The sequence below is a fragment of the Ovis canadensis genome, chromosome 1 (assembly GCF_042477335.2).
Source record: "Ovis canadensis isolate MfBH-ARS-UI-01 breed Bighorn chromosome 1, ARS-UI_OviCan_v2, whole genome shotgun sequence".
Lineage (NCBI taxonomy): Eukaryota > Metazoa > Chordata > Mammalia > Artiodactyla > Bovidae > Ovis > Ovis canadensis.
This window is the reverse complement of record NC_091245.1, coordinates 34,777,331-34,800,058: the sequence shown is the minus strand read 5'-3', so window position 1 is coordinate 34,800,058 and position 22,728 is coordinate 34,777,331. Positions and strand designations below refer to the sequence as shown.

The 22,728-nt window shown below is 41.7% G+C and overlaps 1 protein-coding gene and 1 long non-coding RNA gene across 11 annotated transcripts in view; one reads left to right on the top strand and one right to left on the bottom strand.

The window, feature by feature from the left end:
• Positions 1-546, bottom strand: part of FGGY (FGGY carbohydrate kinase domain containing) — a 510,923-nt gene extending 510,377 nt beyond the window's left edge. For 2 of the 9 annotated variants that reach the window (XM_069592900.1, XM_069592920.1), the window contains exon 1: positions 180-267. The gene's annotated coding sequence lies outside the window, so the exon portion shown is untranslated. Of the gene's footprint in view, positions 1-151; positions 368-407 lie in introns of those variants that run through there. The other 7 variants (XM_069592908.1, XM_069592919.1, XM_069592895.1 and 4 more) reach the window with 7 other exon arrangements.
• A 35-nt stretch (positions 547-581) lies between these two features.
• Positions 582-22,728, top strand: part of LOC138441811 (uncharacterized) — a 68,502-nt gene continuing 46,355 nt past the window's right edge. For both annotated transcript variants that reach the window (XR_011257437.1, XR_011257438.1), the window contains exons 1-2: positions 582-779; positions 1,506-1,566. This is a non-coding gene — a long non-coding RNA (uncharacterized lncRNA). The remainder of the gene's footprint in view (positions 780-1,505; positions 1,567-22,728) is intronic.

Sequence of the window (22,728 nt, the reverse complement as noted above, 5' to 3'; positions counted from 1 at the left end):
TTACCAAGAAACATCCTGAAATAAGGTGATAGAGGACCCTGGGGGGATGAAGGGAAAGCGAGGAAATTCACATAATTAACTGGATAGTGACTGCAGAGGACCAAGGGTTCCAGACATCTTAGGCAGCTTGGGGAAATGCAGTAAAGCCCACCCGTCTCTTGAGTGGCCGGACGCCTCACCCAGGAGTGTACACAGGGGACTCAACAAGATCTCGGAGGCGAAGGGCCCGGCTGGCGCTGGCGTTTAAGACTCAGGCAGTCAGAGGAGGAAGAGGAGGCGGTGACTGCGGGCAAGGGGAGGGAGGCTTGGGCCAGATACGCTCTCCGGTTGGAGAACGTTCGCGCTGCGAGCCTGCGTTTCTGTAAAGGCCCTGGTACACACGTGGGACTGAGAGGAGGGTCACTTACTTGTCCAATCTGAAATTACATTTTAGCTATCAGGGCTCTGCAGGTTGCCGAGCGGGGCCCCACCGGGCCTGGACTGGTTGGTCCACGGGGGCGGCTGAGGCTCCGCCCCGCCCCGTGCGCGGCCCCGCCCCCTCCGGCCGGGGCCCTTGTAAAGCGTGCCGCGATTGGCCCTTTGAACCGGGCTGGGGATTGGCCCCCGCCTGCTCCTGCGGTCCTACGGCCCCGCGAGTCGTGGGGACCTGTTTTAACAGGTTTTTGCACCCTCTCGGGGACTTAAGGCCTGAAGTGGGCTCTGTCCTCTCAGGCCGCGAGTTTCCTACTCTGCAGGCTCTTCTAGCAGAGTTTATCCACGCAAGCTTTCCATAGCCCCTGGTGGGTATATGTGTCCAGCGTGTATCCTGTAACTTTGCGTTTCAACAATGCGCTGAACACCAGGACTCGTGCAGACAGTTGCTAAAATAAAGTGGTGGTGGTTTAGTCGCTAAGTCGTGTTCGACTCTTGCGACCCCATGGACTGTGGCCTGCCAGGCTCCTCTGTCCATGGGATTCTCCCAGGCAAGAATACTAGAGTAGGTTGCCATATCCTTCGCCAGGGCATCTTCCTGACCCAGGAATCGAGCCTGGGTCTCCTGCATTACAGGCAGATTCTTTACCGACTGAACTAAGAGGGAAGCCCTTCTAATAATATTTATCAAATGTTTTTAGTTTGTGCCAGATCCTATTCCTGATACTTTATTTAAATTTACTCATCTAATTTTGTGAGCAACCATGAGAAGAAGTGTCACAGTTTGTAAATCTACAAATGGGTCCCAGCCTTTAAGGAAATTAGTCTGGTGGGTCCTGGATACACCTATCTCATTTAATCTTCACTATCCTTACATTCCCAGTTAGCTAGGTCCTGGTTGTCCCTAGTTTACAGATGCAGGGAGTCTGAAAGGTTTTTTAGCTTGTTTTGAGACACCCAGTAAGTAATAGGAGGGAAGATTCCACAAACTTAGCTTAAACCTGAGCCATATCTTTTAAAAAGTCAGGCTCCCAGGCTGATGGGACTGGCATTTGGAAGGTAATTTATCAAGTCTAAATTCTTTATCTTCCTAGAAAAGGAGATGAAGGCACAGTAAAACGAAGTGATTGTCGAAGGACACACCAGCTCTGAGAGGTAAGCCTAGGTAATCACTGTGCTTTCACTGAACTGGAGTGTGTGCCATGTGTGTGATAGTCACTCTGCTCTCCTCGTAACTACCCCAAATACATGTTCTTCTCTTGGTCTTACAGGTGAGGATACTGGCTCAGTGAGGCTAAGGCCATGTGATCAGTTCCTAGGGCTCCTGGATTGTTGTTGTCAGGAGAACGTTCTTTTCTACCCCTCTAGGTTCTTCTGGCTGGTCTAAGAATTGAATTTACAGATCAATGGGAGAAAACCGAATGAAAGTTTAATCACATGTGTACATGGGAAAGACCCAGTAAAACTGAGTAACTGAAAAACCATCCTTAACTAAAGATTTAAAAAAAAAAAAAAAAAGACAACGATGTTGGGAGTAGTGGTTTGAGTTTTCAGAAGGGAGGAAGGCAGTTTACATGAAGATGGAAAGGAAAATGTTTGGTAAACAAATGTTTTCTGGATACACAGAGACAATAGGACACAGAACAGAATTAGGAAAAAAAAAAAACCTTTCTAGGTTTCTCCCAGTCTCCCATACCTAGTTCATACTATACTTATCTATGATCACTTCTTGGAAGAGGTTCCCTGTCTGCATTCTTTATGCAGCTAAGGGGGGACATCAGAGTTTTTTCCTGAGTCTTCTTGGACTTCGAATTTTTTCAGCTCTAAATAATTTGCATGCCAAAGAGACATTTTGGGGTGGCAACTCTACCCACCCCCACAGGGTCATTTTCTTTCTTCTACACCATGACTGTTCACCTTCATTTCCAACAAATAGCCAAAGCTTTAACCATGGACTCTTTGGCAGTGTGGGAAGTACTAGGATCTGGTTCTCGGCACCTGTGTGAATCATAATGTATTAATACAATAGGAATAATAATATTAAGACCTGTTCATCTTACCTTTCCAGAGTATTGTGATGAGTAAATAAGGGAATAAATATAGAAATACTTGGTGAAGTTTTAGAAGCTGAATACATGTAAGATGGCTTCTGAACCTTCCTCAGTTGTACCTCAGGAATAGAATAAATGAATATACTGATTGCCTTAGGAACTATGGCAGGAGATCTCATCTTGGCTAGACTTGAATTAATGTCGGTTTTCTTCCTGGCCTTTGTAGATGTCTCTGTTACTAGGCATTTGTATTTGATTTGGGGTTTGTTTCCTCTTAGCATCATGCTGTCGTCAGTGGTAATAGCAACAATAGCACAGTGGCTGGAGCTCCAGCAGCCATCGTGGACCATGAGAGGATTTCAAGAATGAAGGCTAAACACCCCAGGGTGCAAGGGCTTGAGTTTCTAACACCGAGCAGCACCAGACCAATACCCACTCCCCACTTCCACTTGCAAGAAACTGCTTTCTTGTGCAAGACACTGCAATTTTGTGTTTTCTGTCCATGGGGCCAAACATAATCATAACTGATATGTATACTTTATATCACAGAAATCCTGGAGCCACTCTGTGATAGATGCAGAAGCAGACCTGGAGAGTGCAAATGACTTGTTCAGTGTCATCCAGCCAAGTGATAGAGGCATAATTTTGTGGCCCGTTCTCATTTTCTTTTTCAACTATGACCCACTGCCTATTGTGCATGAACAAATCTATTTTTTTTTCATCTGCTACAAGTCCCCTACATATGAATGAGTTCTCTTTTGTGAGCGCATTCGTTAAGTCCAACAAAGTTAGACTAGGTACCTAACTAACACAGTTGGCTATATAGTACTGTACTGTAGTAGGTTTGTAATACTTTTCATACAGCAAACACATTAAAAAAAATAATAAAAAAATAAAACATTTTTAGTTTTATAGTAAAGTATCTTGAAAAGTACAGTAGTACCATACAACAGGTGGCCTACAGGGACACATTCACATCTTTGAAACTTTTCAACTTGAAGGTTTGTATGTAGGGGACTTACAGTACTTCCACTCCATTCATTTATTCTGGGAGGTGGCAAACTTTTTCTATAAAGCGCCAAATAGTGAATTTTGGGGACTTTGTGAGTCATCTAGTTTCTGTTGCAACTACTCAACTCTGCTTTTGTAGGGCAAAAGCAACCATAGATAAAAGTAAATAAGTGAATGTGACTATTTCAGAACAACTTTACAAAGGCAGACAATGGCCAGTGTGACCCAGTGTGCCTTAGCTTGCCAGCCCCTGATTTATTAGATTGTGATGTCCCATCACAAGAGTACATCAGAAATATATTACAGGATGTAGGGGGACTGTGACATTCCAGGCACCTGTACACTGCTGACCAGTATAAAGCTAGTGAGTGACAATGAGATACAAAAGAAAGAAAGATCCCTAAATTGATAATCATGAGATCTGGACACTCAGTTCAAATCTGCCCTGAAACCAGACCTATATCCTGAACCAACCCCAGTTGCCTAAGTTTCTTATATATTGGGATCAAATAACACAAATATTATCCGTACTTTCCCATTTTTCATGGCTACAAGGAAGACTGAGATAAGATGATATACATAGCCATAACTTGAAAGCTGCAAGTGTTATCCAATTATGTGTATACTGCTTCACTTTAGGTGAGATTATAGCCTCCATCAGGTCCACTTTAGGTGGGATTATAGCCTCCTTCAGCTCCCTATCCTTACCTCTATCATGGAACTAGAATGTATCAAATGCTTGGTAGTTATTAGTGCATCTGTTTATTTCCACTAAGCATAAAGGATTATCCTGTCACATTGGATTAAAAGACTCAGTTATTGGAACGTCTTGACGTCCACTCTAGGTTATTGGCAGGCAGTGTGGGCATCACGCAAAGTCGTCCAGTAGACAGGTCACAAAGTCACTTCAGTGACGCAGCACATCAGATTTAAGTGAGACAGAAAGAGCTGGGTTGTAAAACTGGAACCAGCTGAACTGGAAGTTTGTGTAATTTCCTTCCTGTTCAGAGCCTATTATGTGCAACACCAGGAGGCAGACAGGAGACCTGGTGCTCTCCCCGGGTGATCCATGGTGACCCTCTGATGCTCCAACTCCACTCTCTGGAGGCTTTTTCTAATTAACCACCCCCTCCCCACTATGGAAAAGACATGTTTTCCCTGAGATTCTTAGAGTCATGGCACAGAAATAGGTGTGGTTATTCATTTATTCATGAATTCAGACATTTATGTATTCACACATCTAACAGAGATTGAGAGACTGGTTTTTTTAATTCATATATTTATTTTAATTGGAGGATAGTTACTTTACAGTATTGTTATGGTATTTGCCATATATCAGTATGAATCGGCCATAGGCATACATGTGTCCCCTGTGTCCTGAACCTCCCTTCCACCTCATTCCCAGTCCCATCCTTCCAGCTTGTCAGAGTACCAGCTTTGGGTGCCCTTCATCATACATTAAACTCCCACTGGTCATCTATTTTACATATGCTAATGTATATGTTTCAGTGCTATTCTCTCCAATCATCTCACCCTCTCCCTCTCCCACTGAGTCCAGAAGTCTGTTCTTTATGGAGATGGTGTTGAGAAGAACAGATATTGTCCATGTCATCATGGAACTGACAGTCACGAAACAGACATTCAATGTATAAGCATACAGATATATAGATAGAGATAGAGATATATGGATTTATATATATATTAGGATATATATATAGGGATATATATATAAAAAACTGAAACTGAATCCATGTAGATAGATCCTATATATATATATATCCAGATATATCCAGTATATATCCCAATGTGTATATATATATATATATATATATATATAGGCTAACATTGAATCAAGCTAAGTATTCACTGACAGATGAATGGATGAAGATGTAGTATATACATACCATGGAATACTACTTAGCCATTAAGAAGAATGAAGTAATGTTTACAGCAACATGGATGGATCTAGGGATTATCGTAACAAATGAAGTAAGTCACAAAGAGAAAGACAAATACCATATGATATCACATATATGGAATCTAAAACATGATACAAGTGAGTTTATCTATAAACAGAAACAGACTCACAGACCTAAAGAACAGACTTGTGGTTGCCAAGGGGAAGAGGTGTGGGGAGGAATGGATTAGGTGTATGAGATTAGCTGATGCAAGCTATTATATATAAAATGGATAAATAACATTGTCCAACTGAATATCACAGAGAATATACCTTGATAAGCCATAGTGGAAAGGAATATATACGCGTATATGTATAACTGAATGACTTTCCTGGACAGTAGAAATTAACATTGTAGATCAACTATACTTCAATTAAAGATTATTTTAAAAAGCAGTACATGATTAAAAATGTGAAAAAACCTAAAGGAGATTTTCATTCAAAATTATCTAAATCATGTCAATTATACCTACGAGAGATTTTCTCAGTATTAATAAAAGTTTAAAAAAATGTAGAAAGCATCCTCATGGCTTAATTGCCAATGCTTTTTCTTTCTAAGACATATGTAAATTAAGAGTTCAGCTGGTGGCCTCTTAACTTTGATGAAATAAAATACTGAAACCTGATGCCTCCCCCAGGACTTTCTTCCGCTTTCTTTATTGTCTAGCCTGTAGATAAGGTGTCATATCTGAGGACATTCTGTGTAGAAACTGTGCTAAAGGCTTTGCAAACATCCTCTCAAGTGTCTCGCAGTAACCCTACAGGAGACACCATTATCATACACTTCTAACACTGAAGAGACTGAGATATCTTGCCCGAGGTTAAACAGTTTATACCACTTCCTTTCTGAAATTAGTGGAGGATCACAAAATGAACTTTTCCCAGCCCAGATAAACGATAATGCATCAAGCTCCTGTCCCTTCTTTTAAAAATTAATTCTTATTGGAGTATGTTTGCTTTACAATGTGGTGTTAGTTTCTACTATACAGCAAAGTGAATCAGTCATACATATACATATACCTACCCCCTTTTTTTTTTTAATTTTCTTCCACAGAGCATTGAGTAGAGCTCTCTGTGCTATATAGTAGGTTCTCATTAGTTATCTGTGTTATACGTAGTAGCATATATATGTAGCAATCCCAATCTCCCAATTCATCCCACCCCACCCCTTTCCCCCTTGGTATCTATATGCTTGATCTCTTATGTCTGGATCTCTATTTCTGCTTTGCAAATAAGATCATCTATACACTTTTTCTAGATTTCAAACATATACTCCTTTGTCTTGGGATAGCACTGCAAGAGGTTGAGAGGTTTAGAACAGCTGTCACATACACCCTGAGGAAGGCAGGCAGCACATGCAGTGGAACAAAAATAAGCTTTGAAATCAAACAGAACCAGGTTATAACCTCAACTGTAACATATAGATTGTGTGATTTTGCACAGACTTGGTTGTCAGGCCTCAGTTTCCTCTTCTGTAAATGGAACTGTTGATACCTACATTCAAGAGTTGTGTGAGCGTTAAGTACGTTCACTCAATTATTCACTCATTAAACAAATACCTGCAGAGTACTTACCTCATGCTAGGCACTGTATGTAATATAAAATGAATACTATACAGAAGTCCCTAACAGCTGGATGGCTACAAAGCAAACACTCTGGGGAAATTTTATCATTTTGTTTTTATTTTTCTAGACCAATTTCCCTCTTCTACTAGCACCTTATTTTTATATTTAGTCCCACTCCCAATCTAGGGACATCCCAGGTGGCGCTAGTGGTAAAGAACCCGCCTGCCAGTGCAAGAGAAACTAAGAGACAGAGGTTCGATCCCTGGGTTGGGAAGATCCCCTGGAGAAGGGACCAGCAACCCACTGTAGTATTCTTGCCTGAAGAATCCCATGGACAGAGGAGTCAATAGGGTCGTGAAGAGTTGGACACGACTGAAGCAACTTAGCACACTATAGTACATTCTGTAATCAGGTGCCCCGCCCTTCCCTGGCCCGTGGGTGAGCATGTGAACCAAGGTAGGTCATGGCCACACTCTCTCTGGAATTTGAATCTTCAGCGGAATGATACAGAGACTAAAAATGGTCGGAGCTCATGCATTCCACCCTTGCCAAAACTCTTCTGCCTGGGAGCAAAGATGTCTTGGTTCCAACTCACTTCCAAGCCTAATTCTCCAGTCTTACTATCATTTTTGTTTGTTTTTAGGTCACATTATCATTCCAAAAATTCCCTTTTGCATAAGCAATGAAGAATCAATGTTTGTCATAGGCAAACATATCAGATGCCCACTAAAGATGAAAAGTTAACTCTCCTTTCCTAAGAATTGCTGAGTTAAAAGAACAGAAGAGTTAATAGTATAACTAATGGCACATAGAGGTTAGAAGTGCTCACTTTGGCACCATAGATCATAAATTCAGAATAGTTCATGTCTGATATTCTGAATAAGAATGCCATTGACTTACATTGGTTGGGCGGTAGCCCTTACAATGGGGTGTGTGTGGTACACACATTGTCCCATCCAAAGATTGAAGAAATCTGTGGAGTAAATGTCCTTATCACACCTTGTCTTAGGTGAGGATGTTAAAGCTCAGAGGGGTTAAATAACTTGCTTACAGTGATAATAATTTGTGGAGTCTAGTGCAAAATAGAAATACAGGGCCCCATGCTGAGAAATTATTAAAGAATTTCATGATGGTGACAACAGAGCATTAAACCAACTTCAGATTCCTTCTGAACTTAAGCCCCCCTCCCTTCCTTTACCCACTTCCTTTACAAGGATATGACTTCACATATCCATAAAGTTGGTCCAACTTACTTAAGTTAGTAAGTGACAGAGCTGACTTATACCTGGACCTCTTTGATTTGAAAGTCCATGGTCTCAATTCATCTTGTCAAATCACTCATGTTGTCTACGTATTGCCCTCATCCCCTACTCCATAGGGAAGCTGGGCGACTCAAATAAGGTTGATAATGATGAGAGCTTCAGAGACTCACAGGGAAAAGAAACCCAGGATAGTAGTGATAGGCTTAGTTCTCACCTGCCTTCTTCCTGGTGTTCAGTCTAGACCTACCCTTTGAGAGGGTCCTAGACCACTCAGAATGAATTTAGAGGAGGCTAAGCAGGAGGGTGATGGGGCTGCATGCACCCATCTCATGCACCCATGCACTTCTCAGTCTGAAGATGAGAAGAGTCGCAGTGGTCATCAAATCTCTTTCCTGCTGAGACATAAGCTCTGTGAGAGCCCAATCTGTCCTGCTCACCAAAATACTCCATGTGTGTGGCACAGTGTATATGATATGATTAATGCTCAATAAATAGTATATGGAGCATTAATTAAACAGTTCACTGAATGTCTGTTAAGTGGAAGAGGAATTAGATGTGTTTTTCTCCCCCCAAGGAGAAGGTCAGTCCCAGTGGGGTAGACAGATTTTGACTCTTCGGTATAAAGAGCTCTATGGCCCCAGGATGGAAAAGACTAATAGGAGGTCTCCTTCCAAAAAGGGGCTCCAGTGTGGAGATGATGACAAGGATATTCCCCAAATACATTCCCTAGAATATCAGACATGGCAAAGAAGACTCTGGTCCTAAGTAGCCATCTGAATGATAGTAGCCATCTGGGCCTCTGTTGGGAAGCTTTTCAGAGGGGAGGCTCTGTAAGAAACAGTGCTGTCCCTTAGACAGCCTTCTAAGCTTCAATGTTTGTGTGTGCGTGCTCAGTTGCTCAGTCGTGTCTGGCTCTCTGCAACCGCATGGACTGTAGCCCACTAGCCTCCTCTGTCCATGGCATTTTCCAGGCAAGAATACTGGAGTAGGTTGCTATTTCCTACTCCAGGGAGTCTTCCTGATCCAGGGATGTTTAGAATCTATGAATCTGCATGTTTTATCCAAGCTGTAAATGTTAGTAAGGCCAACTTCAGTATTCCAAAGTAAGGCAAATTAACTGAAACTAAGTTCACTAAAGTTGTGGGGGTTTTGAGGGTTCTCTGCTTCTTAGCTTTGGGCTTAGAAAAAGTAAATATAATATTCAACCCCAGTGGGCAATCCAGATGTCAGATTCACCATGCTTACAGACAGCTGAGGAGGGAGAACTCTGAATAAATCTGTCTAACTCGTAATGATGAATTACATTACTTCATAGTGATCTTAACCTTCGGAGGCAAAAGTCCAGACAGGTTGAGGAATGGAAAATGAGGACATAAGGGGTGAACAATTCCATTAGCTCTAATCAAAGGAAGAGGCCAAAAGGGGATTAAAATCTATAGCTTGCACAAAAAGAGCAGAGACTAAACCACTCCAACTTTGAAAAGATTAAATATTTGCCACTGGCTCCTGTTTCTTCCACCCAAAGAGTTTATTAATTTACAGTTAACAGTCTGCCTACTTCAGCTAACAACAGTTTTGAAAATGAATAATAGACCTACTTATTTAAAACCAAGGAAAAGAAAATCTACAGTATAGTTGCCATTTCCTCTGACCTATATTTTTACCTTTATTTAGACCAGGGATTTTAAGCCTGGAGGGGTGGGGGGGCGGTCCAAGCACTCTATTTTTTAGATAGAATTCAGGAGGTCACCACAATTTTATTAGAATTTTAAAATAATATATACATACATTACTTTTTTTTTTCCTAGTGAAATGACTCATAGCTATTTAAGATTTTAAGAGGGTATCTGCCTACATCTCTAGAAAAAAAAATTAAGAATTTTTTTTTTTTTTTTTGCCACGCTCTGTGGCGTGTGGGATTCTAGTTCCCCCACCAGAGATCAAACCTACACCCCCTGCACTGGGATCTCAGAGTCTTAACCACTGGACCTCCAGGGAAGTCCCCAAGAAATCTTAGATCAACTTCCTCATTTCAGGCTTTCTTCTCTTCTTAATTCAGATATTCATTGTATGTTGAGCCCGGTGCTGAACACTATTCTCAATATTTGTACTGAATGCTTCCTCATTTAACCCTTCTGGGAGGTAGGTAACATTGCCTGCCTCTTAATTTTTTTGAAGCAAACAGAGAGTTTAATAGTAATTGCTACCATTTATTGAATACTTCCGATATACTCATTGTTTTTTCAGTTTAGTTCAGTTGCTCAGTCATCTCCGACTCTTTGCAACCCCATAGACTGCAGCACGCCAGGCTTCCCTGTCCATCACCAACTGCTGGAGCTTACTCAAACTCATGGCCATTGAGTCAGTGATGCCATACAACCATCTCATCCTCTGTTGTCCCCTTCTTCTCCCTCCTTCAATCTTTCCCAGCATCAGGGTCTTTTCCAATGAGTCAGTTCTTCACATCAGGTGGCCAAAGTTTTGGAGTTTCAGCTTCAGCATCAGTCCTTCCAATGAATATTCAGGACTGATTTCCTTTAGAATGGGCTGGTTGGATCTCCTTGCAGTCCAAAGGACTCTCAAGAGTCTTCTCCAACACCACAGTTCAAAAGCATCCATTCCTTGGTGCTCTTTATAGTCCAACTCTCACATCCGTACATGACTACTGGAAAAGCCATAGCTTTGACTAGACAGACCTTTGTTGGCAAAGTAATGTCTCTGTTTTTTATTATGCTGCCTAGGTTGATCATAGCTTTTCCACCATGGCTTTTACATCTCATATAATCTTACAACAATCCAGTGAGATAAAATGTTATTTTCTGCCTGTGTCATTAGTGACAAGCTAAATAATCAAAAAAGTTGAGTAACTTATTCAAGGATATTTAACTAGATAGATGAAACATGAGCCCAAATCTAATTCCAAATCCTGTTCTTCAGTCACTGCAACATACTGTTATTTCGTGATAGTCTGTAGTACTTGCTCATGTGCACTTCTGTCACTTACCAGAAGCTGCTATAGTGTTCACTGTCTGACCTGTTTTGTAGTCTCAGTTCAATTATACTGACTTTCTTTCCATCAGTGGACACTTTCAGAAGATGGGAGATATTTCACCAAGTAGGTGTAATACAAAAATATCTTACAACTTTCCCCCTGTGGAAATTGTTTCCAGGCCATCCAAAGTTCTATCCACAAGTGCTTTTTTATGTGTTTGCTGTGAAACTCTCACAAGAGAGTAATCTCCCTTATTGGGTCTCACAGGAGCTCTGTTTCCAGGCAGAGGAGGGTCTTCTGGGTGTAGAACCAGAAAGACAGCAACTAGGGACTGATTGAGTCCACAGAGAAGATACTCCCTTTTCCATATGTCTGATCTTTCAAGGCTCCGACTAAATCTCTTCTCCAAGAAACCTCCCTGACAGGACATTTGGTCTCATTAGCACTCGCATGTCAGCACCACACTACAGTTGAAGAATTGCCTGTGAGCAGAGGAGGTATGAAATGTTTGTTGTAACAATCTCTCTCTCACTCCTACACATCTTTATTTTCTTGTCTGTAATGCACCAGACACTTCTGAGGTGAACAAGATATAACCCTTCCTCAGAGTGGTGGGGGAACCACATGTGAAGAAATAATTTCAATATCTGTGTTAGGGGCTAAAATAGTGGTATTTTTCAAGTAATGTAGGAGCCCAGAAGAGATAGCAACAGCCTCCCTGGGGCTGCTCAGAAAGGCTTCGTGGGGGAAGTGACATTTAAGTGTGGTTCAGAAAAAAGAGCAGGAATTTTCCGAGAAAGAAAAAAAAAGGGGGGTGCTGAAGGCATTCGAGAAGGGTATGGTGTAGAGGTGTAAGCAGTCACAACATGCTGGGGAATAGCAAGACTTTCGGTTTGACTGGAAGGGAGGTGTATTGAGGGATGGGTTTGAGTTTGGTGCAAGACTATGAAAGGCCTTATGTGTCGGCTCCGAGGTCTCAGCTTTATCTTGTCAGCACTAGCATTTTCTTTCCAGTTATTTGAATATCTTACTGCATGTCCCCCTTATTGTATTACACATATGGGTGAGAAATAGAAGTTAGAAAAGACATAATGGAGAAGAGAAACAGACAACAGTATAATTAAAACAGTTACCAAAGATAGAAACAATTTAAGCATAGCAATATCATAATTTTTAGCTTTAATTAAAGATGTGTGGACAAAGGCCCCTCCCTATATGCAATGTGAAGAAAACAAATACATTAAAGAAAATGCTTTGCTCTTAAAAAAATTTTCTGGAAGAAGAAGGTTAGCGAGGAGACAAGGAGACAAGAAGGTATATTTATTGAGTGCTTGTCCTGTGTTGTTTTACACAAAACTGAATTCATTCTAATCCTTAGTTCATGGTATACTTTCATCATGTTAGCAATGAGGAAATGTCCATCATCATTATTAATAGTAAAATAAAATATTCTTTAACTTGCCACCAAGTTCAACAAATAGAACTAGAACATCGGTGTTTACCCATGTATTCCTCTTCTTTCCTTTTCCCTACCCCCAGCCAAATTAACCCTTCCCAAACGCTATTGACTCTCGCAGTGTTTATTTCTTACTTTTAATACACAGTATGCACACACACACACACTTGCATTTATTATATTACAGAGTTTCACCACTCTGGCGCATATGGCTATGGTTTATTCCTTTCGCTGCTTTTTTTCCTTTACTGTCTTCTATTGTGTGACTGTATCACTATAGATTTAGACATTGTGCTGTCAGTGGGTATTGGGGGTTTTCCTTGACTACCTACTCCTATGAAGAACTCTGATTTTTTTTTTCCTTCTCCAGTTTCAAATCTCCCACCAACTCTTTGAGCTGGGTATGATCATCTTCACTTTACGTATGAGGCCACTGAAACTCAAAGAGCATTAGAAACTTTTCTGGTGTCACATGGCCACAGAGTGGCAGAGCCAGGGTTTAATTCAATTCTCTGTGACTCCAAAGCCTGCAGTGGCACTTCCTCCCTTCCTTGGAGGACCAGTTCTCCTCTCGATCCAGTGTGTTTCAGGCTCAGGAGACTCCCCAGCTCACTTTTGCTCTGAGTCCCTGTGAGTCACTGCTGGGGTGAAGAGGGGATTTCCTGAGCTGCCCCTGTCAATATATGTCAAAACATCCTGTTCAGTCAGACAATTCCACTGGTAGTAGGCAGCTGCACTAGGAGCTTCTGGTCCAGCCGCTTGGGTGGGGCTGCAGTGGCCCAGCAACCTGCTAGAGTGAATCTCCTTCTTTCCCCCATTTGTGTCCTCAACTAGGTAATAATGATAATAACAATCTTTTTCTTGTAAAGAGATCCAACACTCTCTCCGAATTAGGAAAATGATTTCTATTAGCCCCATTTTCCTGATCAGGAAATCAGGTAGTAAATGGTAGACTGAAAAAAGGACACCTCGTCCAGGGTCTGTTCTGATTTTCTGTACAAATATCTTCTACTTAAATATATCACGCTATGCTGAAGACTTTCTGAAAACCCAATATTCAGGCCATTCTCCCAACATCATCCTTACTACTAAGAGGGCCATTATTTCCAAAGGAAAAGTAGTCAGCTTTCATTCTCTTTTAGCAAAACCACAGATTTGCTAAATGATAGTCACAATACATATGATGTGGTCTGAAGGTGCTAGAACATCATCCCCCTTAATATCTCTTTTCACTGTCTGTCACAGGGACAGAAGTTCCACTTTTCCTCCACTTGTGCCTCCACTTGTGTTGTTTTTGGCCCTCAGAAAGTTTTTTAGGAAAAGGTAAGATCTAGTATAGATCCTAGTTGTTTGGTTTTTTTAAAAAGAAAAGCACTACCAAAAACTTCGATTGAACTTTAACTGTGTACTCTTTCGATATCACGTTGGAGCGAGTCTAACGGGCCTGTGTCTGTATGTGCTCTGTCACTCAGCCGTGTCCAACTCTTTGCAGCCTCATGTAGGCCGCCACATTCCTCTACCCATGGGATTTTCCAGGCAGGAATACTGGAGTGGGTTGCCATTTCCTACTCCATGAGATCTTCACAACCCAGGGATCAAACCCATGTCTCCCGCATCACCTGTACTGGCAGGCCTACTGTAACGTTATTAATTTTCTAAGGTTTGGCACATAATTTACTATTGTTTAAGGCCCAGAGTCTGTGGAGAAACATAATATAGATTTGTTTCCCAGTACAGATGCAAATGACTTGTTGGGAAGAAAAATAACCCCAAAGATTATGCTTTCATTGCCCTATAGGACGTTAACCAGTTTTGTCCAATTTTGTGTTTAACTGACTAGTCTTATCCCAATGTACCTTCTTCAGTGCATAAAACGTGTCTCACATGTTTTTTCAAATGGCTCTTAGTAATCTGCTGGCTCCTTGATTAATGAGTTAGATTACTCTTGTGCTCACTTCGTAATTGTTGATATTCTTTTTTAAAGAAATTTGAGATTTATAAATACTTGGTTTACAATGTTGTATTAATTTCAAGTGTACAGCAAAGTGAATCAGTTATACATATATACATATATTCACTCTTCTTAAGATTCTTTTCCCATATCGGCCATTACAGAATATTGAGTAGAGTTTCCTGTGATACATAGCAGATCCTTGTAAGTTATATATTTTGTATATAATAGTGTGTATATGTCAATCCCAATCTCTCAATTTATCCTCCCACTTATCCCTGGCTACCATAGTTTATTTTCTACATCTATAACTCTATTTCTGTTTTGTAGATAATTTCATTTGTATCCCTTTTTTAGATTCCACATATATAATTGTTGATATTCTTAAAAAATTATTCTTTGACAGTCCACATTTAATGGCAAAAATGATCATTTTCTAGTCATTATTACCACATAACAAATTACCCTAAAATTAGTGACATAAAACAGCAACTGTATAATTTAGTCACAGTATAGTGGGTTGGACCTTTGGGAGGGGCTTACTGAGACACTTTTGTTTGGAGTCTCTCATATGGTTAGAGTCAGGGGTCTTCTGAGGCTGTAGGCCAGTCTTGGTTGGTCTGGGTGTCCAGGGTGGCTCATTCTCAGGCTGCAGTTGCTGCTGGGTGCTGGCCAGGAGCTCAGCTGGAGCTGTCCGCAGGAGCTCCTGTCCATAGCCTCTGTAGCATGGCTGGCTTGAATCCAGACTTCTTAGAGGGTGGCTGGCTTCCCTGGAGCAAGCATTCTGAGAAGACCAGGTAGAACCACATGGCCCTTACTGACCTACTCTGGGAAGTTGATAGCATCATTTCTGTGGCACTTCACGAGTCAAGGGAAGGGGACATAGACCCCACCTCTTTTTAGGCAGAGTGTCAAGGAATTTTTGGACTATGTCTTAAAAAGTCACATGCAAAACCTCTTTGAACCTCATAGTGAGAAGGAAGCTTACATTTGTGCTATTACAGTAGCAAAAAAATGGTTGTGGACAAAGAGAACAAGAGGTCAGAGAAATAGTGGTAGGAAATCCAGAAAGCAGGTTTTGTGCTACTTGAATTTAAAAAGTGATTGGAAACTTTATTCATTTAGGACCATAAGAGAGGAGGGGGAAAGCACATGAGTGCAAACTGAGTTGCTTCAGTCATGTCTGACTCTCTGCGACTTCATCGACTGTAGCCCATTAGGCTCCTCTGTCCATGGGATTCTCCAGGCAAGAATACTAGAGTGGGTTGCCGCTTCCTCTTCCAGGGTATCTTTCCAACCCAGGGATCGAACCCTCATCTCGTTCTGTCTCCTGCATTGGCAGGTGTGTTCTTTACCACTGGCACTACCTGGGAAGCCCCTAGAGGCACATGTTAGAGAGAATTCAAATTAAAAATTGAGAAGATGTGGTAGCTGACTGGCTGAGATCTGCGCTATAAGCTTTATAGTAAAGAATCTTACTCTTTTTTTTTTTTTGATGCTTCTAAGCCTCACCCTCTTCTTTCCCCTGAATGCCATAGCTGGGCACGCTGATAAGTCCAGTACTCCGTCCTTTAGCACCAGTGAGAAGCTTAAATCATGCATGGGAACCCTCACCCCATCCTCACCCCGCAGCTGCCATAAAATCCCAACCAAGTTTCCTGCCCCTGCCCTCTCTCAAGCCATTTTTGGATGTGCTTGGCAGCCACTCTGGTCTCCCCAGAAAGTCTCATTATATGAGTAATAAATTATATGTCCCCTTTTATATTTAATAACATTTTTACTGTGTGAACAGTGTCATCACACTAAGAACCACCATTTAAGTAGGGGTCCATCCTTTGTCCTCAGACGACCATGACAAGGTTCCAGTTACAGAAAATATAGCTCCTGAATTTAAAAATTAATAAAGCTGAGCATTTATTGCCTTCTATATGCAGGGTGCTAAGAGGGAGGCACTATTATTATCCCCATTTGACAAGTGCAGAAATGGGCCAGAAGAGAGAGCAGGTAGTGGGGAGAAATTGACTCAGATAACCTTACTGACTTGAAGTTTGATGGAGAAGCTGATGGCATCACTGACTAAGGGTAGAAGACTTGGAGAGGGTCCATTTCTATGGGAAGAAAAGCTCAGTTTTAGACATGTTTAACTTCTGATGAAAGGGGCTGTATAACTGATGATGTCCTTTGGCAGTTAGAGGTAAGGAATTTATTGGGCACCATGTAAGCGCCAGACTCTAGGTAGGTACCCAACAGAGCTCTGGGGAGAAAACGAAAGTTGTAGAGTCACCAACATAGTGGCTGCTGAAGCTGGAATTTAGATGTCAAGAGAAAGAGCAAAGCAGAGCAGAGGATTATGAACTCATGTTTAGAGCATAGGAGAAACAGAAGGAGCCAGTAAACCGGACCGAGAAAGGACAGTGGTGTAAATGTAGTGGAATATCTGAGTGGGGTCCAAAACACTTTTTTAAGTAAGCTGCCATTTTAAAATTGCCTCTCTGCCTAGGAAAAAAGCCTGGACACCAGTAGAGTCATCTTTCTTTGATCTGGAAGGTGTCTCTTCACATGATGGCCCTTTCTAGTTGCACATACGTAAGGCAAGTGGGCACACAGTGCCTAAGGGAATTCTGTAAAAAAGTCTTTTATTTGTGGCTTTGGGAGGCTGCTCTCCCTTCATATTTGAAGAAAATCTCTTGGATGGCTATAGAAATATTTGCATAGAGACTCAAGGCATTGAGACCAGAACTTTCCTTTGGGTATTCAGCTGTAGTATGGACTAGAGACAGCCCAGCTGAAGTCTCCTGGCAAAAAGGATAGTGAGGGTTCCTTTAAAAAAGAAAAAAATGAGCTGCTTGAGCTCATGCAGCTCAAAACCAGAAAAATAAACGACCCAATCAAAAAGTGAGCCAGAGAACTAAACGGACATTTCTCCAAAGAAGACATACAGATGGCTAACAAACACATGGAAAGATGCTCAAAATCACTTATTATCAAAGAAATGCAGATCAAAACCACAATGAAGTACCATCTCATGCTCAGAATGGCTGTCATCAAAAAGTCTACAAACAGTAAATGCTGGAGAGAGTGTGGAGAAAAGGGAACCCTCTTACACTGTTGGTGGGAATGCAAACTAGTACAGCCACTATGGAGAACAGTGTGGAGATTCCTTAAAAAACTGGAAATAGAATTGCCGTATGAGGAAACCAGAATTGAAAGAGACACATGTACCCTAATGTTCATTGCAGCACTGTTTACGATAGCTAGGGCATGGAAGCAACATAAATGTCCACCAGCAGATGAATGGATAAGGAAGTTCTGACACAAAAGCACAATGGAATATTACTCAGCTACAAAAATAATGCATTTTAGTCAGTTCTAATGAGGTGGATGAAACTGGAGCCTATTATATAGAGTGAAGTCAGTCAGAAAGAGAAACCCCAATACAGTATATTAACGCATATATGTGGAATTTAGGAAAATGGTAATGATAACCTTATATGCAGGTCAGCAAAAGAGACACAGAGGTAAAGAACAGACTTTTGGACTCTGTGGGAGAAGGCGAGGGTGGGATAATTTGAGAGAATAGCATTGAAACATGTATATTACAATATGTAAAATAGATGACCAGTGCAAGTTCGATGCATAAAGCAGGGCACTCAAAGCCAGTCCTCTGGGAAAACCCAGAGGGATGGGGTGGGGAGGGAGGTGGGAGGGGGTTTCAGGATGAGGAGGACACATGTATACCCATGGCTGATTCATGTCGATGTATGGCAAAACCCACCACAATGTTGTAATTAGCCTCCAATTAAAGTAAATAAATAAAAATTTTTAAATCCCATGAGGAAATTTCTTGACTGATTATTGTTACTGTTGTTTAGTTGCTAAGCCTTGTCCAACTCTTTTGCGACCCCATGTAGTGTAGCCTGTCAGGCTCCTCTGCCATGGGATTTCTCAGGCAAGAATATTGGAGTGAGTGGCCATTTCCTTCTCCAGGGGATCTTCCCGATGCACAGATCGAACCTACATCTCATTGACAAGGAAATATCTTTTTTTACCACTGTGAGTACAAAGGGAAGATCATTTCAATCAACTGTGTGGCCTCTGATTCTGCTGGTGGAAATGCTTTGAGGATAGTTGGAAGCACAGATGCGGAGCAACCATGGCCAAGAATAGCACTGAGAAGATAGTGTTGTCCTTCCTTAAAAAAAAAAAAAAAAAAAAAAAAAACCTCTGAAGCTTTGAAAGGGTCTGAAAAAGTAAGAATGGCACTAGGCAGGAGGTGAGCATGAAGGTGACTAGGCAGGACCAGACTGTGATGATGACCCCATGCAATAGTGTCAGAAGCTAGAAAGCAGAGGCACTCATACACGGATTAAAGCGTCCTTTTCCTCCTTTGAGAGTTATTAGAAATAGCCTGAGTTTTTGGATGAGGAAAGCAATTCAAAGAGAAGAAGCAAAATGAAAGAGGGAAGCCAGAGTCATGCTCAGCAAAATGTTTAACCATTAAAATATGACTTAATTGCAACCCAGGTTATTAAGCAACTCATGCAGTTATGAGGACAAAAAAGGCATATTTATAATCACCTACTGCCATGCTTTGAATACTGATTATGCACATTGTTTTGCACTGTTCCTGATGTATGGTAAATTGTGATCAGTAAATTTACTGTGATCAGTAAATTATTATTAGTACTAGTATATTGTTGGTCAAGTAGTTATGAATGTACTGTCCTGGTAGAATATTAAGTAATGATGCCACGGTCATCAGCACGGTCATTAGAATGTCCTTCCTTAAGTGAACTCTGACCAGGGCATGAAGAGCTATTGTTTGTGATACAGAAGGAAACGCTGCTACAAAAGCCGTCGTCACAGCAAGTGGTGACCATCCTTACGGCTGAGACCTTGATGAAAAAGGAGAGGCATGCTCCTCACCCTCTAGGGATAGTTATTAACCAGATTCCCAAGTAGCAGCAGAAGATGACTTTGTCTAACTTAATTTTTTACCCTCCACACAAGCCCAATTCTGGGAGATTCTGCCAAGGGAAAAACTAATTCCGTGTAGATAGGGGCAATCTGATAAATCTCTAGGTTTTGAAGGGGAGCCTTCATCCTTGTAGAGGCTCCCCCTCCTCTACAAGGAATTTAGAAAGATGGTAATGATAACCTTATATGCAAGTCAGCAAAAGAGACACAGAGGTAAAGAACAGACTTTTGGACTCTGTGGGAGAAGGTGAGGGTGGGATAATTTGAGAGAATAGCATTGAAACATGTATATTACAATATGTAAAATAGATGACCTCCCACTCCCCCTCCTCCTTTTTCTCATCTGCCTTCTCTGTCTCACCATCTTCCTCCTCCTTGACTTCTCTGCATCCGAAACACAAACCCCATATTTCTTCATATTCCCATCTATATGACCTTGGGAACGTTTCCGCATCCCACAGATGTTCCACCTACAGTGGCTCTGTGGTTAAGGAGTTTTGGGAAACTCAGGATCCCAAATAACTATCCTTCCTAGAAATTCACAGTGCAACTCACCATGTGGAAAATGCTGAGAAATCCTGTGGTGAAGTCACCCTTTAACTCTGGTTAGCCAGGGCTTCCTCATCTTCTTTGCTCACAAATGTAATCATATTTTTTTTGCAGTACTTATTAATAACCATGGAGAAGGAAATGGCAACCCACTCCAGTATTCTTGCCTGGGAAATCCCATGGGCTAAAGAGTCTGGCAGCTTACAGTCCATGGGGTGGCAAGAGTCGGACGTGACTTAGCGACTAAACTATTACCACGTTATTATCCCTCATTATTAGACTCCAAGGGATTTGGATCAGGGCATTCCAGGAAGAGGGGGGAAGTGAAAGGGGACAGCAGTGTGAAACCATTTTGTTTGATGGTGTGTGGTAGGAGGAGGGCTGGGGGAAAATATTAATGAGTTGTATATGCCTCGTGTTTATAGAAAAGAAGAGAGTGCAAAGGAGGACCTAATCCTCAGGAATCAGTTTCATGAAGGCATCTACAGAGGCTACTCTGAAAGCAAGTAGGGAGGAAAGGTGGAAGGAAATTACATTGTCCCAGCTCCCTACTAAGTTTCATCTGTGTCTTTATCATGAAGGTGAATTGAAAGACTGTGACTGATGTACATGGCAGTGAAATTAGAGAGGAGAACTAAGTTGTAAGCTACATATTGGAATTTTATTCTCCTTGGTGCTTTTCAGCTTTTGTCTCATCATGGTGCACATAGAAAATTAGAGCATATTTTATTTACTATGGCTGCTGCTGCTGCCAAGTCACGTCAGTCATGTCTGACTCTGTGCGACCCCATAGATGTCAGCCCACCAGGCTCCCCGGCCCCTGGGATTCTCCAGGCAAGAACACAGGAGTGGGTTGCCATTTCCTTCTCCAATGCATGAAAGTGAAATCACTCAGTCATGTCCGACTCTTCACGACCCCATGGACCGCAGCCTACCAGGCTCCTCCATCAGTGGGATTTTCCAGGCAAGAGTACTGGAGTGGGATTTCCTATGGCACAATGGAGTAAATGGAAGAGGATGCCTACTCCCGGGATGGAGGGACTCTATAAGTCATTTGTGACACAGCAATGTGCCCTGATGCTGTTGGAAAGTTCTGTTCTAGGTAATGGGAAGTAATATAAGAGTTTTAGGTAGGTAGATGACCTGGTTAGGTTTGCATAAAGAGATAACCTCAGTGGGCTTTAGCCAAGATCCAGAAAGAGATCAGAAGCAGCTGTTGTTCTAGTTGCACAAATCTGACTTGCTTCCCCCACGACAGGATCTTTAACATACATTTCCTTCCATCTAGAAATGTTCCCTCTATCATCCCAGGTCTTCACTTGTTTTTGTCTACTCATCCTTCTGAGCACAACTGAAACATCACTTTTCAAAGGAAGCTGTCCCTCCTTCCTCAAAGTCAGGTCTTCTTTATCACATCTTCATATATATTTTCCTCCATGCCACTAAATTTAATTTACAGCTGTGTCTTTGTGTTATTACACAGCCAACTCCTAACTAGACTATGTATTTGGAACATTGCTTCCCCACCTGGTAAGGCCTCCCATCTCCATATGCTCAAATCATAGCCATCCTTCCAGGTCTATTTGGAATTCTCTTTCCCACCAGTCTCCCGACCTGGAAATATTGTTACCCTTCTTCTCTCAGTTCAGTTCAGTTCAGTTGCTGAGTCGTGTCCAACTCTTTGCAACCCCATGAACTGGAGCATGCCAAGCTTCCCTGTCCATCACCAACTCCCAGAGCTTACTCAAGCTCATGTCCATCAAGCTGGTGATGCCATGCAACCATCTCATCCTCTGTTGTTCCCTACTCCTCCTGCCTTCAATCTTTTCTAGCATCAGGGTCTTTTCCAGTGAGTCAGTTCTTCGCATCAGGTGGCCAAAGGATTGGAGTTTCAGCTTTAGCATCAGTCCTTCCAGTGAATATTCAGAACTGATTTCCTTTAGGATGGACTGGTTGAATCTCCTTGCAGTCCAAGGGACTCTCAGAAGTCTTCTCTAACACCACAGTTCAAAAGCATCCATTCTTTAGCACTCAGCTTTCTTTATAGTCCAACACTCACATCCATACATGACTACTGGAAAAATCATAGCTTTGACTAGACAGCGTTTTTTTGACAAAGTAATGTCTCTGCTTTTTTAATATTCTGTCTAGGTTGGTCATAGCTTTTCTTCCAAGGAGCAAGCGTCTTTTAATTTCATGGCTACAGTCACCATCTGCAGTGGTTTTGGAGCCTCCCAAAATTAAGTCTGTCACTGTTTCCATTGTTTCCCCATCTATTTGCCATGAAGTGATGGGACTCGATGCCATGATCTTAGTTTTCTGAATGTTGAGTTTTAAGCCAACTTTTTCTTTCTTTAAGCCAACTCTCTTCTTTCACTTTCATCAAGAGGCTCTTTAGTTCTTCTTCACTTTCTGCCATAAGGGTGGTATCATCTGCGTATCTGAGGTTATTGATATTTCTTCCAGCAATCTTGATTCCAGCTTGTGCTTCATCCAGCCTGGCATTTCACATTATGTACTCTGCATATAAGTTGAATAAGCAGGGT